The sequence below is a fragment of the Microtus pennsylvanicus genome, chromosome 5, assembly GCF_037038515.1.
Source record: "Microtus pennsylvanicus isolate mMicPen1 chromosome 5, mMicPen1.hap1, whole genome shotgun sequence".
Lineage (NCBI taxonomy): Eukaryota > Metazoa > Chordata > Mammalia > Rodentia > Cricetidae > Microtus > Microtus pennsylvanicus.
In genome coordinates this window covers 104942630-104961915 of record NC_134583.1, presented here as the reverse complement: position 1 = coordinate 104961915, position 19286 = coordinate 104942630, and the positions used below count along the sequence as shown (strand labels likewise).

The window sequence follows — 19286 nt, the reverse complement described above, 5'->3', positions numbered from 1 at the left end:
CCAGGACTTAATTCTTCTACCATTTAGGTTTCAGGGATCAAATTGGGCTCATCAAACTTGGTGACTAAAGCCTTATATTTAGCCCTTTGAGCAGCTATTAAATCAATTTCCAAACCAATTTCACCTTTTTATGTTCTCACCAGCAATGGATGAGAATCCCAATTTACTTACTTGCTTATAAGCCACTGTTGTTAGCTTTGTTTTTGTTTTATTTTAGCTATTGTATTGGGTGTAAGGGGCAGGTGATCCTGGGTGTTATAAGAAGGTGGGCTGAACAGGCCAGGGGAAGCATCCATGGCCTCTGCATCAGCTCCTGCTTCTGGGATCCTGTCTTGTGTGAGTTCCTGTCCTGACTTCCTTCAGTGATGAACAACAATGCTGACGTATAAGCCCAATAAACCCTTTTCTCCCCAGCTTTGCCTTCAGGTCATGTTGTTTCATAGCAGCAATAGAAACCGTAACCAAGACCGTATGTTGTATCAGTTTGCATCTCCTGTTAGATGGCTGTGGCAGACTGTAGGCATTGGTTCTGAAGGGGGAGTCAGACTACGATGCTTCACTTTGACAGCAAAGCATTCAGACATAGCCGAGAAGACAGCAGAGGCTTGTGAGGATCATCCTTCAATGGGCAGGAGAGTCACTACTGCGTTTTCAAAAGATGAGAAGCAGAAGCCATGCTGTGTCTTACCGGTGTATTCCCAGGGGCTTGGCAGATCTTAGAGCCTCACTGCAGCCTGAAGCTGACATTCATTTCTAGGCCACAAATATTTCTTGTGTTATTAGCATCACGTGCGCCATTCTATCTCCCTTCAGAAAATGAAGCTCAAGAAACACAGGCATTGATCCTGGAAGCTGCCACTCTATCGGGGAGAAGACTCTGACTTGCTCACTGTGGTGGTTTGAATGAAAATGGCCACCATAGGCCCAGAGGGAGTAGCACTATTAGGAGGTGTGGCCTTCTTGGGGTGAGGGTGGCTTTGTTAGAGGAAGTGTGTCCCTGGGGGTGGGCTCTGAGGCTTCAAAAGCTCAAAGCAGGCTCAGTGTCTCACTTTCTTCCTGCTGCCCACCTATCAGGATGTAGAACTCTCAGCCACCTCTCCAACACCATGTCTGCCTGCATGCTGCCATGCTTCCCGCCATGACGATAACGGACTAAACCTCCGAAGAGTAAGCCAGCCCCAGTTAGATGTTTCCTTATGAGAGCTGCTGTGGGCGTGGCCTCTATTCACAGTGACAGAAACCCTAGGACATTCACTAATCAGCTGGCTAGAGGGAGGCAGCGGCTGCAGCTTCGTGGGACAAAGATGAATCTACCTAAGAAACATGAACGGTTCCATCAGCATCACTGTCTTCCTCTGCCTCCCAGAAGAGTGCACTATAGTCTACATATTATGGGCTGTGTTTCTGTGGATTCTACCCAATGGATCAAAAATCCTAGGGAAACAAGAGCTGGGGCTATTCTGAGTATATATATATATATGTGTGTGTGTGTGTGTGTGTGTGTGTGTGTGTGTGTGTAGAGAGAGAGACACTTTATATTGTTATTATTTCCTAAACAAGGTACTGTAATTATTTATAGAGAATTTACATAGCCGGGCGATGGTGGCACACGCCTTTAATCCCAGCACTCGGGAGGCAGAGGCAGGCGGATCTCTGTGAGTTCGAGACCAGCCTGGTCTACAGAGCTAGTTCCAGGACAGGTTCCAAAGCCACAGAGAAACCCTGTCTCGAAAAACCAAAAAAAAAAAAAATTTACATATTATTAATTACTATAAGTAATCTAGAAATTAAATGTATGGGACAGGTTCATTTCCAGCACCACAAAAAGTATATATGAGGACCGCATGAACCATCTGTAAATACGCTGCTATTTTATATAGGGCCTCAGCATCTGCATTGTCACACCTCTAAGTACCCCTGGAATCAACCCTACAGGTATAAAGGTAAAAATTCCTGCTATTCTTTTTAGACCTGTCAGCCTTTTATTTTTAATCTATTTGATGCCAAATGTGTTCACTATCGATGAGAAAATTCTTGACATTTTAGTGAAGTAAAAAACCAAAGATTTAGCCGGGCGGTGGTGGCGCACGCCTTTAATCCCAGCACTTGGGAGGCAGAGGCAGGCGGATCTCTGTGAATTCGAGACCAGCCTGGTCTACAAGAGCTAATTCCAGGACAGGAACTAAAAAGCTACGGAGAAACCCTGTCTCAAAAAAAAAAAAAAAAAGAAAAAGAAAAAAAAAAAACCCAAAGATTTTACACTTCAAAACTTCAAAACATTTTGGCATGGGGAACCCATGTTCATTGAGACAACTTTGGGCACATTCAGAAGAACTCTTTTTTGTCTGGGGACAAAATGTCTTCCAAGGACTTGACCACTGATTCCCCAGATGATTTTTGTTACTTTCAGAGAGGTGTTTTAACACACTGCTCTTCAGAGGCTCCCAGGACACAGCGACTTAGAGCTCACTTCAATCTCCCTCTTCTACCTCAAGTTTTCTTTTTATTTTTCCCTAACTCCTACCTCAAGGGTAAATCAGTGTGTCCAACCAAAAGAGGATCCGTTCATCCTTTATCAACATTCTGACTTCTGATGGGTGTGGTAGCACAGGCCTTTAATCACAGCAGTCAGGTGGCAGAGGTGTGTGGATCTCTGTGAGTTCAAGGCCAGCCTGGTTTACAGAGTGAATTCCCGGACAGCCAAGGCCGCAAGGAGAGATGCTGTCTTAAACAAGCAAGCAAACAAGATCCTGACTTGCAGGTTTTAAAACTCCAATTCAGGGGACTGTAGAGATGGCTCCGTGATTAAGAACACTGGCTGCTCTTCCAGAAGACCCAGGTTCAATTCTCAGCACCCACATAGCAGCTCACAACTGCCTGTAACTCCAGAGCCAGACGATCTGACGGCCTCACACAGACATGGATGCAGTCAAAACTACCAATGTACATAAAAAATTAAAATTTTCTAATTCAGTATGGATAAAAGAAAAGGTATGTGAAGGCATAGTGTATCTAGAGAATGTTTTCTACACTTCAGTGTGGTTCTCTTGACCATCCTTGAAATTCTCTTTTTTTCTTCTTTCTCTCTTCCATTCTGATAGCTGCTACTTCTCTCCACTCTTCAAATAAATCATTTTGGGTTTGTTTTTGTAACTCGTGCGCAGAGTGAAAATTCACCTGGTAAGGATGTTCACGGGAGTCCGTTCCTAACAAGAAAAAGGTACTGAGGAAAAGAGGAGTCAGTGAATCTGACAGGAGATGGGCGGTACAGCTGCATGGAGAACAAGGATGCTTACGGTATATACAGTTTTAAATGCATAAACCGATAGAGCATCAACTTAAAAAACATTGGAATTCTCCACTCAACATGAATACTTCAATTCTCCGTAATTTTACTTTGAGGGGGTTTTATGTACAGTTTTTGTGCAATCATAATCTTAGTGCATATGCTTTTATTTGGGCAGAAATTTGTCAGAGAAACCCTTCTTAGCTCTTTTTCATATCTCTTAAGTTCTGGAGGAAGAATGTTTTAGGGTTATACTTGCATGCCTGTTGACATTGGGCCTCTAGTATTCATATTGTTTCTGACTGAAGAATGTAGACATCAGCGAGTTTTCAAGAGAGCTGGGATAATGCTAACCTTGGGCAAAGAATTAAACAGGGCTTATAGCTGGGAAAGTTTCATGCTTTCTAATTATAAGGGAAAAATATGAAGAAGTTTTGAGGCATTGGGAATCACACAGGTTTTTAGAGAGTTCCTGCTAGTCAAACTCCCTTTAAACCATGCCACTGTGTACACGGCAGAAGGCAGTTGAGGATCTCATAATGTACATAAAATAGGAGGGACATTTCAGAGCATGTCTCTGCTAACCTGGTGAGGTAGACCAGGAGTCTGAAAACAAGAGAATGCCGACTTCACCAGAATCAGAGGTAGGATGAGAAGGTCACGTGCATCAGTCAATTTTCTGTTGCAGCGATAAGACACCAGCAGTGTGAGCAACTTATGGAAGATGGTTTTATTTCAGTTTGTGTTTCCAGAGGGATAGAGTCCTCACGGTAGGGAAGGCAGGGCAGGGCCGTAGGCAAGGTGGTAGTAGCAGGAAGTTGGTTAAGCAAGTTTCTGTCCACATACAGGAAGCCGGGCAAAAGAGCAGGAAGTGGGGTGAGATTATAAGTCCTCAAAGCCCACCCTCGATGACATATGTCCTCCAGCAATATTTTACCTTCTACGAGTTCCTTAACTTCCCCAAACAGTGGTACCAATGGGGTACCAAGTGTTTAAAAGCTTACGGGAGACAGTTTTCAATCAAACACTGCATGGGTCTTATGACTCCTAGTTCCATGCTGTTTTGAAACTTTATAGGAAATTGGAAGGAGGGATAAGGGGGTGATTAGGATTTAAAAAGGGAAAAGGCAGAGAGCCTGCACAGGTTCCAGCCAGATGGGTCCTAGCTCTCAGAGTGGCAAACTGGACCCCGTCTCCTACCCCTAACCTAGAAGATGTTTGTAATTGATAACACTTGCAAAGGGAAAAGTAAGTTTTATCCAATAAATTCTCACCGAGTATATGAACCACACTTAGGCCCCATGTCTGGGAATAGTTGGCGGACACAAAATGGTGTTTTGTAGATTTTTGTCTCATACTGCTTTGTCTGGGTACTTTTTGTCTTATTGACCTTTTGCTTGTATATTTTAGTTTCTGGGTTTGTGAGCGTGTGTGTGTGTGTGTGTGTGTGTGTGCGCGCATGCGTGCATGCATGTTTCTTGTTGTTTTTTTTTTTAACAGAGAGAAAGAAACAGGTAGAGTCGGGAAGGTGTGGCAGTAGGGAGGACCTGGGAGGATTTGGGGAAGGGGATGAGCATGATCAGAATATATTACATAAATTAATTTCTCAATTACAGGAATCAATATATAAACTTTAAAAAAGGGAAAAGACAGAGGAAGCAAGGAGGGAAGAAGGGTGGGAAGAAAAAGGGAGGGAGAGAGGGGAGGGAGGAAGAGACAGCTATCAGAAGGAAGGGAAAAGAGTAAAAAATAATTAAACAACAAGAGAGGAAAGCATATTTCAAGACTTAGCTAATCTTCAGAGTGAACTTGAAATTAGAGACCATGGAGTTTTCAGGGTAAACTCGCCCTCCCCAATTAGAAAAATCAAGCCATACAAAATATTTAAGCCCCTTTGTCTATTTAGAAATTACATTTCCATAAAAAGAAGGCAATTCTAAGTTGTGAAAGGTAAGGGTTCTGCTGTCTGATATCAACAGCTACAATCCCAGGCTTTCCTCTGGATTCTTGTTTGTGTTTGTTTCCCTGGCTACAGCATCCATGATAGATGAACTACCCACAGTTGACAATAGAATGAAGTGGAAATAGCATAGAACTTCCAAGTTCTATCCTTAAAATACGGACAGTTTCTAGTTTCTCCCTTTTAGAAACTGGATGCCATGGAAGAAGTATGAACGTTTTGCGGTAGAGAAGCCCAACTCAGCCACATGAGAAGTCAGAAGCTGTTACGTGGTGGAGGACTGAGATATCTGATATTCAAGTGAAGCCTCCCAGCACCTTGCAGCTCTGTCAAGCTGCCAAGGGAATGAAGCCAAGTGAGTTTTCATATTAGTTCATCTACAGTCCGATTAGTCAATCATCAGGGTTCTGTGGGGCTACTGTGTTCTAGTATGGTTTGTTGGGCAGCAGTCGGCAACTGAAATAGTTGCCTACAGGTAGCAGCTCATTATTTTGTTACAGACCTATGGTTCGGGTGGATGGTCTGTTGATCTGGACCAAGCCTGATGAAGCTCGCTTGGACTTGTTTGTGCCTCTGAGAACAAATCTTTGCCTAGCAAAGATGACCTCCACTGTGATGACTCAGCTCTTGCTCGCCAGGGTCTTTGTGCAGCAGCAGTCTTGGTAATGGCAGAATCCCAGGATCTGATACAAAAATGTACAGTTTTCAAGACATGCTTTTTATCATGTGAATAAAGGCAAGTTATCAATTGATGACCGTTAATATCATCAAATGGGCTATAAAAAGAACATGCATGTCTCCTGTGTAAGGGCAGTATTAAAAAAAATAGTAAGAATTTGGGCCAAGACCTGGAATCTATGGGAAAAATATTTGAAATTAAGTAAGACATTTAAATGTGTATTTTCTGGGTTTATATAGACTTCAAGTCACTATATCAACTGGCTAAGTCACTATTGCTAGTGACATTGATGCTTTTTCTATTTCCAGTAGAGGATGACTCTCGAGTTTCTATTGAGGTAGAGCCAGGAAGAAATTTTTGTCTCACCATACAGAACTAATAACACTACAGTATCAAGGCTTTTGTGTCTGGTTTCACAGCATTAGCCCTCTAACTGTCCAGTAGGCAGTTGGCTTTGGATCTTCCCTATAGAAACTCAAGGCTATTCGCCTCTGTGACTACAGAAAGCAGTCTAGGTGCTAATGGGAAAAGCAGCTTTGTAGAGGAAGCAAAGGAGGACTGGGGTGTCTGAGTGTAATGCATCTGACCACTTTTGATCCACTGAGATTTCTGAGCTTTGCTGTTTTTCACTTCCCCTGAGGCATTTTTACTGACACCCAACCTGCCTCCCTGCTCTTGGGAAGCAAATTCACATCCCACTCCTTCAATTTCAGAATGGAAGTCTGAGAAGCACGCAAAGAGAGACTGTGATTCCCCGCTCCCAGATCTCAGCTAGTCTGCCACTAAGAGCAGTGTGCTGCTGCCCCCTAGACAGGAATTCACAGCAGGAGGCTGCAAGGTTCTTTGATCTTTGATCTGTTCCTCTTTGTCTGCTCCCCCCTCCACTGGCCCCATCCTGAACTCAGTTAAGCTGGTTTTTCGGTTACTTTTTGTTCAGGGACTAAGAGTAAGGAAAATTGTGTTCTGGTCTGTGTTACTGGATGTCTTTGAGCCATGGTTTTCTCATCTGAAAAGCGTGCAAGCTGGACCACACATGCTGTTACTCTGTACTTTAATAAGTTCAGGATGCCAGGACCCAAGCAGAGGGGTCCTGAATCAATGGTGCCCTGAATTTCCAGTAGTGGCCAGACACACCTGGAAGAAATACACTGGGAATATAGCCAAAGAACATTTCACATCTATTTGATTTGTCCGTTTCACTTCAATACAACCTTAAATCAATTTTTGTTACAACGGATTTATTGTTCTCCATCCCAGACTGATATCAAATCACGACAAAAATCACTGGAGTTGGTGGGGGTGGTGGTAAAAGGTTTCAAAACTGCCGACCGTGTTCTTTGCAGAATCTCAAGGGAGTGTCCCCCCTCAAGCAAGGATCATCAAATGCTGTCCTCCACCGCACAGAACGTGAGCTCTATTTCCCACAACTGTTTGAGAAAGGAAAAGTGGAAGGAAGTGATGAAGCTGAAAAACTCCAATTGCTTCGACCCTACTGGAAGGAGTCGCTACCTTCCCGTGCCTATTTGATAAATTTAATATTAGTGTCCAGGACAGAATAACGCCAAACACATATTTAGGTCTGGTCTCCACCCTCTTTGCACTTATACTAACTTAGGTGAGATTCCAAGAAGCTCCAGCAGGCGCGCCCCATTGCTGCGCATTTGCGCGGGTCCCCTCACTAACCTATCCCTACCTGTTGGATAGATCTACCTTCCTTAAAACACCCGCTATCCTTAGAAGGGGGACAGCTGTGGTCTCAGAACCTTTGCCTGTCCTTTCCTCGTGGAAGAGGGAGCCTGTACTTAAGTGCTAGCTCTCCAAGAAAGAGGAGTCAAGTCAGGCATAACCTGGTTCAGTGGCCTGGGGCAGGGACACGCTCTACCCCAACACAGAGCTCCGCCGTGAGGCTTCAAGACTGCGAGAAGCACCAAGAAGCCCTGGAGCTTCGGAGGATCCTGCTAATTCCAGGGAGCCGCTTCACCTTGCCCCCCACTCCCAACCCCCGTCCAGGTTGCGGACAGCGGCACAGGGTGCATAGTCCCCACGCACCGACTCCGGCACTTGTTCCGACTGCGGGCCCCGCCGCTGCTGCAAACCGGTCTGGCTTCCCTGCAGGGCGTGCGGGATGGAGCAGTGGGTGGAGAGAAAAGGGGAAGAGCCTAGGCGGCCGGCGGGCGGGGCCTGCAGCCTCCGGGAGTCGCTGCCGCCGCGCAGCCTGCTCGCCGCCCGCCTCGCTCGGACTCCGGCGCGCCGTGCGGGGACCTAAGGCCGGCGGGTGCTGCCACTCCTCGGCCTCCACCCCGGATCTAGCCTCGCCTAGCGATCCCCGGCTGCCGGGTCCTTGTGGTCCGCTTGCCACTCTGACGGCGAGAGGAGCGGCGGGAAGGAAGGGGAACGCGGGGACACGCACACCGGCCGCGGCGCGCGCGCATTGCACACTCACAGCCGCGCGTCCCCGTCACCGCGTGTCCGAGCCGAGTGTGGCCCCGCGGCAGGGCCCGGCACCTGCCCGCCTCCGGCGCTGCCCCGGCCCCGCCCCACCCGCTGCCCGCTGCAGCCACCCAGGAACCCGCAACATCCCGACAACTTGCTCGCCGTGGCGCAACTGGTCTCGGTCACTGAGGCTCCAGCACGCCTGCCGGGGGAGGTAAGTTTCCTGCGCGTCCTCGGCAACCCTGCCTACACCCTCCCTAGCCGCCGCGCCTGGGGCTGTGTCTCTTCTGAGACCTGACCTCTCCACCCTGCCACTTTGACTGTCTGAGTTGTGCTGGGGGTGACATGGAGGGGGCGCCCGTGGTTCCCGAACGAGGACCTTAGTACCTCGGGGGGCCTCAGCTGCGCATTCCCGGTGGGCACCCACCAGTTCCCTGCCCCTATCCCTGGGGTGGCAGTGACACCCGCCGACCACTGTGGCTCACTTAAGCCTGCGCCCCCACCCTCGTTTCAGGGCAGTCTGCTGAGTTTGGTTGCAGTGGGAGAGGTGTCCCCGTCTTTCTCCCCTGCTACTAAACAGCCGCGAACTTGTTAGGCGCCCCTGGGATGTCCACAGGGGCTTGCGTGAGTCAGTATTCTGGTGATTTCTGGCTTTGGCGCTGGGTGGAACAGGTGAGGTACGGTTCCAGCCTAAAAACAGCCAGGGACTTTTATGGGGCCTCTCTCTCCACTGGCCCAGGCAACGTGAAGCTTCAACATCTGGAGCAGGGGACTGGGAGTATGGGGCCATGGGGTGGGAGAGTGCTGGAGTTGGATTTGCCGCTCTGGTGCCAGCAGTCGTCAGCACCCAAGACAACAAACTGCTTATCTCTCATCTATGCAGATGAGCGTTCTCTCACTGCTTACCCCCACCGCCCAAGCAGGCTGTCTGCCTTGCACAGCATGCTTGGGTAGAAACCTGTTCCGGAGAAGTTGTTTGGGTAGTTCAGTGAATTTTTTTCTTGTGCCTACTAAAATCAGGGCTTCGAACAGGGATCTGCTATTTAGTATGATGCTATTTAAAGCTCTGGCCCCCAGGTAACACCCCTGACGCTGGCCCTAGATGCCATTCTCAGCTAGGTAGAGGTCCCCGCTGTAAAATGAATGGCCCCCAAGGACCGAGAATGTGTTAATCTGACCTAAGGAGTGATCCAACTCCTTTCTCTTGAACTTCAGCTCGGAGGGACCCTTTTGTCCCTCTTCCGGGAGACTTCCCTCTTGTTCTGTGGAGAGGCTGTAGTGTTTTTGCAGTCGTTGGAGTGGATCAAAGTCCAAGGATTGGTTTTCTTTCGACTCCACTGTGATAAAATAAATGGGGGTTCGTGGAAGCTTTTGTTAGAGGGCTACCAGCTGAAAGGAACCCCTTGCCCAACCAAGTTCAAGACTGAACCTTAAGTGTCACCTATGATCTCTGAGCTGAAGGAAATGCTGGTTATGAGAGCAAAGGTGACGACCCCTGAGGACAGATGGGAAGGGCAGGCAGTCAGCTCTTGATATGTGATGTTCATCCTGTGAAAGCTGTCTAGCACTCACAGATCCAGCCACATTACATCTTTGTCCAAACTAAGAAAACTGGAGGGACGGAACACCACCTAATAGTTGCATTAGCGTTTTGCAGTTTTTAAATACTTTACAGTATTCTCATTGATTCTCAATCGTGTCTGAGGGGGACGAGATAAAGATGATAATCGCACATTTGCAGGAGGCCCTGGACACTTGGATTCTGGGATTTATCACAGTGACGAGTGGCTGTTAGAGTCCCAGCCAGGTTTGCTGTTCCTAACTCAAAGCCAGCTCTGTACTTGAAGTCTTGGTGGTTTTTTGTTGTTTTGTTTTTTAATGACCAGACTTGTCTTCCTTTCTTGGTGGCCAGTACAGTCTCTTTGTGACTTGCCACTCACGCGTTCGCGTTGCAGATGTGAGGAAACTCAGGGTCAGACAACCTTGGGAGTTGTGCCTCGCTTCTCCTCTGCCTGGAGGTTCTGACCAGAGAGTTCATCTAATCTCCTGGCAGCTTGGTGCTTTTGTGTTTTCTGTCATTGTCCCACTTCTGATCAGGATGAGGTCATGCTGTTCAGAGTGCTGTTTGGTGACCTGGGCCCTAAGTCCAACACAGCTTTTGTACCAGACTTACCACCTCCAAGCCTAAAATCTTTCCCATACACAACGAAGTGCCTATGGGATTCTGTTTCTTTTGCCAGCTTTAGCATTCTGTGGTGTCTAGCAAGGTGGTATTACTTCTTTTGGGTCCTTTTCTTCTCAAGTTTAGGAGTAGAAAAATGTCTACCCTGAGTCAGCCAAGGGGCTTACATGGATACCAGCTTCAGTTTACTTTTTCTGACTTGGACTGTGGACTACTTGTTGGAGGGAAAGAAAACTGCAAGTGTGTTTAATTTCCCACCTAAGTTGGTTAGTGTTTCTGTTTGACGTTAAAGTACTCAGGGTGAAGTACTCTCAGGTACAAGTTGGGTCAGTACTTCAACAGTATATGTGCACATTTATTGATTTATTCATTTAATTAATAGGTTTTCTTGAGACAGGGTTTCCCTGTGTAGCCCTGGCAGTCCTGGAATTCACTCTGTAGACCAGGCTGGCTTTAAACTCAGAGATCCACCTGCCTCTGTGTCCCTCGTGCTGGGATTAAAGGCATGTGCCACCACCGCCAAGTCATTTTTTTTTAAAGTTTTGCAGTTTGCATATAGTAACCCCCCCCCACACACAGCTGTTCGGTTAATAGAAGGGAATGAGAGCATTCATAGGGAAAGCATGCTGTAAGACATACAGAATCTCGCATGTAAATTCCCAGCACGGAAGGTAATTTTCCTGTGAGAAGAGAGTTGTGCCTTTTCGGGAGCCTATTGGTGATCACCCACGTCGTCTCCTGAGTTCATCTCATGAAGCAGGTTTTCCTATCCTCATGCCGTCTGTATGATGCTCCCTTTCATGCCCGTCCACCTCTTGTGAGTAACGAGTAGCTGGCTAAAGGATCCATCCCCAGAAACTGACTTGTGTCCTTTTATGAACGGACTTGTCTCCTTTTTACTCAAGGTTGCTGAGGTGCTTTCCAGTAACAACTAACACTGGCTCCGTGGTTTTGCAGGAGGAACCTAATTAGTGAAACCAACCTAGTTACTGTTCTCTTTCCACAGTGGATCTGAAATACTGCTCATAGACCTTGCTGTTTATTAGGGGTTGGGATATTTTTTTCCTTTTGATAAAGAATTCGAATGGCAGCATTAACTTGTCTTGGAGATAGGCCATTTATTTACAGGTACGACAGCTGAAGAGTTAGGAAGGAAACTCACTGGCTCACGGTCACGTGGGTGCTGGGCCCAGGCCAGAGCTCATGCAGCATTGTTAGGGAGGCTTACTTTCAAAGTTGTGAGGGTGCAGTTTTGACTTTTAGAAACGTTAGAGATTTTCAGAAAACTTGTTTGCCGGTAATTTATGGAGCAGGTATATTTTAAAGTGGTTTTCTGTTTGTTTTTTAAATATTATTGTCTAAATAAATGTCCATTCTCATCCATATGCTATCATTTTCATGACTAAGATACATTGGCAGATTCATAATTAATACTTTGTTCCATCCAGGGCTTGAAGAAAGGGATTTGTTTGAATACAAACAAATGCAGGATGGTTTTGTGCTGGTAAATAAAGGCAGCCACTAAAGGTGGCCCTGTCACCCAGCCAGTAATATCATAAATATGCATACATCTCATTTGCATTTGGTTGTACTCCTGTTAAACTGTAATTCAAAGCAGAAAAATAATTGTGTGTGTGTGTGTGTGTGTGGTGTATGGCTACAGCCTTCCTTATTGTTCTCTGACAAACATCAAGTTCTAAATGTGTTATTTGTTACAAAAAAAACCATTTCCCTTTGTAAGGAACACACTGACTGGAGTTGGAGGAGTTCTTTTGATTCTTTGGAGCTGCCCAGTACATTATGTAGCTGAGCACAGCCTTCGCTTGTGCTCTTATCTCTGAAGCTGGAGGTGTTTCTGCTGAAATCCAGAGAAAGGACTGGAGGACCTTTGCATCATTTTGTTTTACTAATTTTTCTGTATTTTTGTTTTGTTTTTCAAATCAACCTCAAGCATATTTTTTAGAATAGGCGATGCCATTAAGTTGTTTTTTTCAGCCATGTCCTACTAAAAAATAAACAAATGCGCCAACCTCAGTTTTGTTCGATTTATTCTCAACGTTATCATCCTGTGCATGACTTCATCAGAATGGGCAAAGGTACATCCATGGATTCTCTTCAAACTGGGTTACTCTTGGGATGCGATATGAGTCTCAGGTGAGGATTCTAATTGCCAGTGCTGGGAGCCTGGGAGATGGAATTTACCTTGGGGGGAAACTAAGGTTTGGAGAAAGGAACGGCAGACGTTCATCTATTTTGTATAGAAGAAGGGGGGGGGTTAAGCTACATCCAGCGATGCTAATGGATGAGTTTCAAAAGCACCATAAAGACATCGCTAGTCATAGACATGTATAGAAATGTGTTTCTTTGCTTCGCAGATAGACTGGCACGAGAAATACAATGGATTGAACATGCTGTTTGTGATGGGTTTCTTTTTTTTCTTTGTGTTTTTGGTTTTGAGACAGGATTTCTGTGTACAGTCCTGTCTGTCCTGGCACTCACTCTGTAGACCAGGCTGGCCTTGAACTCAAAGATCTGCCTGCTTCTGCCTACCAAATGCTGGGATTAAAGTTGTGCACCACCACCGCCCAGCAATGTGATGGGTTTCTCATGCTTAATTCATACCTCTTATTTTTTTTTTTTGTTGTGGTTGCTGAATCTGTGCCCACCATCGTATGACCTCTTTGAGGGAGTAGGAAGCATTGTCGCAGGTGTTAGGCAACTCTCCGTCAGTGGGAAAGATTTGGCATCCTGTTCTGTTTGTGTTGATATTCTTGGGTTTAGGGATATGATAAGTGGTGAGAAATTTTAAAATGTGTCAGCCACCTCCAAATTAATGTTTAAAAATCTCAGGATGTTTCTTAATTATTCAGTGATTCTATTCTTTCTGAGTCATTTTAGGAATACCAACCAGACTGGTGGGAAGCAGATCCAGGACTTTATGGTGTCTCTTTATCACTCGAAACAGGCTTTATTCAATAGATTCCAACTTTTTAATGTAGTTTCATTTTCTTAAAGTAATTAGAAAAACTAATATAGTTTAAGACTCCTGTTTAGTTACTTGTCTTCTTTAGCAAGAAGATTAATATAAATAAAAATTTTGTTGGATGGTGGTTGTCTTTGGAAACACCCCAAAAATACCCAGAGCTGTGTTGCCTCTAAGGTGATTCCAAACCAATCAAATTAAAAATGAAGATGGGCTGCCCTACGTGACCCTTGTCGCTGAGTGCATCGCTTCAAGTCATGACATTGCATCTCTGGCCCCACAGGCTCCTGGCCATCCCATACTGCAAAAATATATTCATTTCAACCCAGAATTCCTCATAGGCTTTTGTTTCATCACTACTCAAAAGTCCAAAGTCTCCTCCAGAACTCAAAACAGCCTCTTACCTTGTTCCCTTATAAAATGACATGCTCCATATATCCAACATACAATGACACTAATAAACAACCTCATTCCGTGAAGCGGTGACTGGGAGCACAGTGGGGAATGAGCAGACCAAGTATAACTGAACATGAACAGAGCAAGTACTACATGCTTTAGTTCCAGGTTCAGCATCTAGAGCTCCTGATAGTCTTAGTGTTCCAACAGTCCTTAGTCACTCCACGCGCCTCCTGTTCTGCCCCCTTAAGCCAGTTCCACACTGTGCCTATAGCTTTCCTGGTGAACCTTATGGTCCTGACATGGCCAGCGTTCTGGGGTCTCCACTGCAGCTTGGGCTTTGCCTTCACAGCTTCACAGGGTGTCTTCTCAAGGTCCCCCTTACAAGAAATCCGACAGGCCGTACATTACCTGGCCTCAGTGACCTTCTTGAACTTTGGTGCAAACTTCTGTGACGCCGTAACTTTTGATATTTCACGCCTGTAAATTCAGGACCATATGGACAGTGTTGCCAAGCTCTTTTGCCAGATGGTGATGTAGTGTGGCCTCCTTTATCACAGCTGTAGTGATTTCTGGGTACCTTGGTGACTAAACCTGGGAAAACACTTCCCCAGGTGATTATTTCCCAGCAGACAACACCCCGTTGGTGGCATTTTCACGAAGTTCAGTCTTCCTCCTCTTGACTGAATTTGATTGGACAGGAAGAAGATCTTGCCTTCAAGACAATTTCTTTCTTGCCAGTGCAAAGTGGTAGGGTTCTCCTTACCTGGGCTACTCTCTTTAAGGAAAGTAGACGCTTTGTCAATACCAATGGTTCTCAACCTGTGGGTTGTAACCCCTCTGGGGGATCGAATGACCCTTTCACAAGAATAGCCTAAGATCATCAGAAAACACAAATATTAAGCCAGACGATGGTGGCGCACGCCTTTAATCCCAGGACTTGGGAGGCGGAGGCAGGTGGATCTCTGTGAGTTCGAGGCCAGTCTTGTCTATAAGAGTGAGTTCCAGGACAAGACAGGCTTCAAAACTACAGAGAAACCCTGTCTCAAAAAATAAACCAAAAAACTCCCCACAAATATTTATATTATGATTGATTCATAACAGTAGCAAAGTTACAGTTATGAAGTAGTAATGAAAATAATTTTATGGTCGGGAGGTCACTACTTGAGAAATGTTTTAAAGGGTCACAGCATTAGGAATGTTGAGAAGCACTGGTCTTCGCTCTCCTGGTCCATCCACTCTTTTCCATACCAGTCTTTGTGACTTGAATTCTCATTGTAAGCCTCAGTAAATGTAGTGAGTAGTAACTGTACTGCTGCCTGAATATTACGCCATCTTGAAATTTCCTCCATTAAACAACTGATTCCATTACACTTGAATTCAGACTCGATCAAGTAATCAAGACATGGGTTAAAAGCAGGCAGTTTTTTCATTTTTTTTTTTGTCGTCGTCGTTTTTTGTTTTTTTGAGACAAGGTTTCTCTGTAGCTTTGGTGCCTGTCCTGGAACTAGCTCTTTTTTTTTTTTTTTTTTTTTTTTTTTGGTTTTTCGAGACAGGGTTTCTCTGTAGCTTTGGAGTCTGTCCTGGAACTCCCTTTGTAGACCAGGCTGGCCTTGAACTCACAGAGATCCGCCTGCCTCTGCCTCCCGAGTGCTGGGATTACAGGCGTGCGCCACCACCGCCCGGCTTGTAACTAGCTCTTGTAGACCAGGCTGGCCTCGAACTCACAGAGATCTGCCTGCATCTGCCTCCCGAGTGCTGGGATTAAAGGCGTGTGTCATCACCGCCTGGCTTAGTTTTTTTCATTGTCATTGTCAAGATGTAGCATTGTTGTCCTCTACTCTATAAGAGCATTTTTGACAACGGACTTGGTTGAAGGGCTCTGTGGAATCCCAGCTCTGTCACTCCAGTCTCCGGCTAAGCAGTCTCTTCTGTACTATTTGGTGATCAGTCCTGCTGAACACCAGCTCATTACTGACCTTCCCTGTAGCCCCGTGTGGCTCGGTCTGGGATGTGCCTTGCCTAGAGTAGCCATATGTTGGGGTAGTCCTCAGGCGTCTTTGGAAGGAGGCTCTTACCACCTTTCTATCTCAGTGCCCCTAGAAGCCCTCAGCGTCAGAAGGGTAGACTGCACACCGTGAGCGTCTTTCCCCCATGATGTCCTCAGCAGCACAGTGCCAGCATATCTAAAAGTGTCGAATAGACACATCAAACGAGTAGCGTTGCTTTCATCTCTTGAAAAACAAAACAAAACTTTTTCAAAATCCCAGGAGAGAGAGAGGAAATGCACAGATGTCCCGCACGCCACTGCACATTTTTAATGCTGCCCGTGGACTTTCTCCAGCTTTCTGCTGCTTGGTAGCATAACTGTTGTGATCAGCTTTTCTGTAATGGTCCCTGTAGTAATTATTCCCAAGAAAGGTTGCCCACAGTCATTTCGAGGATGATGCTCCCGAGACGATGAATTGGCTCTCTGGGAACAGGGATGAAGGGAAGCTTTTTATCGTAGATCCTTTTAAAACTCTAAACTTGGAACCGTATGAGTTAGTTAAACTAAAATTGCGATGGAGGAAAGGATGTGAAAGTCGGACATCCTTGTGAGTCAGAGAGAAGATAGAGGTGGGATCAGTGGTGGGAGGGCTGGCCTCTCATTGCGCACCAATGGGCGTCAAGTGGCTCCTAGTCAAAGAGGATGCCACACTCTATAACATGACTTTGAAAAGGCTTGCATGTATGCTCCCATGACAAAATAGAACATTTACTCAAAGAGGAGAACGTCAATATTCCCTGCATCCACAAAAACAAGCTGCTGTCAAGGAAAGCATTTCCATGCTAAAGCATTCATCTTGATGATGCTCAGAGAACCGATAAGATGTCCTGACCTGCAGGGCCGTCAGTGCAGACCTGCGATCCCAGATATTGGGTTGCTGAGGCAGGAGGGTCACAGATCCCATGGCAACCCGGGCTACAGAATAAATTCACAGACAGCCAGGACACTATAGTGAGACCCTGTGAAAGCCAATGAAAAGATAATCACCAATCTCAGTTCAATCTGCTGTTACAAAGAACCCCCAACTAGATGGCTTATACACAACAGAATGTATTTCTGATGGTTCTCTCTGGATGCTGAAAGTCCAAGATCAGAATGCTGGCATGGTTGGCTTCTGGGTTGAAGTTGTGGAGAGCTGACCTCACATTATATTTTTATATGGCAGGAAGAGAGGTGGAGAACCATGTGAAGATTGCTTTTTTAAGATTTAACTTAAATTATGTGTGTCTATGTGTGTGTGTATTGTATGTCTATTGTGAGTATGTGCCCACAGAAACTAGAAACATCAGATACCCATGGGCTACTGTGAGCTGCCTGATGTGGTACTGGGAATGGAACTTAAGTCCTCTGGAAGAACAGTATGTTCTCTTAACCACTATGATCAAAAATTCCTGACATAAAGCTCTGTCTGGCTATGAGCAAAAACCTTCTAGGATTCTGTGTCTGCAGAGATGGACTGATTGGAATTTCAGTTCTGTTGAGAGACTGGAATTTTGTAGCTTCAGAGGCTAGTTACTTTATCTTGAGCTAGTTTTAGCCCTGATTTTTTTTTATCCCACTCTGTATCTGAACTGATACCGCATGATAATAAATAAAAACCTCTTAGAAGCTATTATAACCTTATCAGAACACTGGCTTCCACCGATTCAAGTGGCATCAGATAACACTTTAGCCCCATTGAAAAACTCCCCCCATCTTGATGTACCCACCTCTCTGGTGTACCCACCAATGCATTTTAAATGTGCCTTGCTTTGTGGCTCTCTGCCCTAAAAACTAGAAAAACCCCATGAAACTTGGGGTAACCTAAATCTCTGTTCCTGGGCTATGGTCACTCAGAATGATTCCAGAATAGACTATCTCTTACTCCCTTTAAGATGAGAGCTGTTAGATTTCAACATAACTCTGGGGGAACACAGGAGTTCAGTCTGGCATGGCAGTTAATGCCCTTAAAGAAACACAGTCAATAATGACCATAACAAATAAAAACAAAGCTATGTAAATAATACTTATAATTAAAAAAATGGTTTCATGAAAGAGCATGTCCACAGTATATGAAGTATACTCTTATTTTCCGGAACATTCCCTCCTACCTCTAAGTTCTGATAAATACTGGCCTTGATGCATTAGATTGGCATGATTTCCACTGTATGGATCTGTAGAAAGCCCCAGGCTTATCTCTGTTACCTCCCATGCCATCTGTGGTGTGCCTCATATCTAGAACTCTTGGCCTGTATGTGCCAACCAGAAGATGGGGAGTTAATGACCAAGTGAAGGCTCTCCCCATAAAGTTTTATTTCTCTCAGAAAGGCAAGGTGAGTCATGGAGAGTAGACACCTGTTGGAATTTGGACCTTGAGGAGAGAGGTTCATAAAGCCACCTTCTCTCGCAGGAGTCATAAGTTTCAGCAGTGAACAACGACCTTTAAATTGAGCATTTCTGTATTTTTTTTCACATAATGTTCACCCTAAAGTTTACGCTATGTTATTTTTAACAAGAGCCTAAATACTCTTTAAAAAAAAAAAGAAGAAAAGAAAGAAAGAAATAAAAACAAAACAAATAAAACCCTTTCTTAAAAACATGTCAAGGAGCTGGGTAGTGGTAGCACACGCCTTTAATCACAGCACTCGGGAGGCAAAGGCAAGCAGATCTGTGAGTTCGAGGTCAGCCTGGTCTACAAGAGCTAGTTCCAGGACAGGCTCCAAAGCTACAGAAAAACCCTGTCTTGAAAAACCAAAGGGGGGGGGAACATGTCAAGGACAATTTGAGAGTGTTTTTTTTTCCCCTGCATTTGGACTTCATTGTTGTATTGTCTTCCCATATTAACTGACCACATAAGCACAAAATGAAAAGGGATCTATTGAGCGACCCTGTGGTTGCACAGAACCTCTGGGCAGGCTGCTTTATTTCTAGACTACACTTCCTATTTGCAGAGGACTGACTGTCCCTTGAAGTACAACATTGATGTTAGACATTTTTCAACTAGAAAACCTCCCCAAAGTTGTCGCATCTTCTTCCCCCTCCTTTGTAAGATGGCACAGAGCAGAATGTAGCCTTTGATGGGGCATGCGGTGTTCTTTGCTCCCTACCCGTTGGCCCCGGTTTGTTATTCCGAAACTCCCTCTGATTTCATTCATTTATTTTAAGGACGCTCTACTCAAAGAGGATTTCTTCTGGTTCCAGGTTCAGGAAATAAAGTTCGGCATGACAGGGAAGTCGTAGTGGATGAAGCAGGTCTGTGCCAAGGACACTTACAATGGCAGTGCCTCAGGTGGTCAACCCAGGAAACAGAGAAAGCTAGACCCAGGCTGGAGGCCTAC

The 19286-nt window shown here is 45.4% G+C and overlaps 1 protein-coding gene across 2 annotated transcripts in view; it reads left to right on the top strand.

The window, feature by feature from the left end:
* The first annotated feature begins 8360 nt into the window (after positions 1 to 8360).
* Positions 8361 to 19286, top strand: part of Pip5k1b (phosphatidylinositol-4-phosphate 5-kinase type 1 beta) — a 250636-nt gene continuing 239710 nt past the window's right edge. Inside the window, exon 1 of one of the 2 annotated variants that reach the window (XM_075973742.1) lies at positions 8361 to 8572. The gene's annotated coding sequence lies outside the window, so the exon portion shown is untranslated. The remainder of the gene's footprint in view (positions 8573 to 19286) is intronic. The other variant, XM_075973743.1, reaches the window with a different exon arrangement.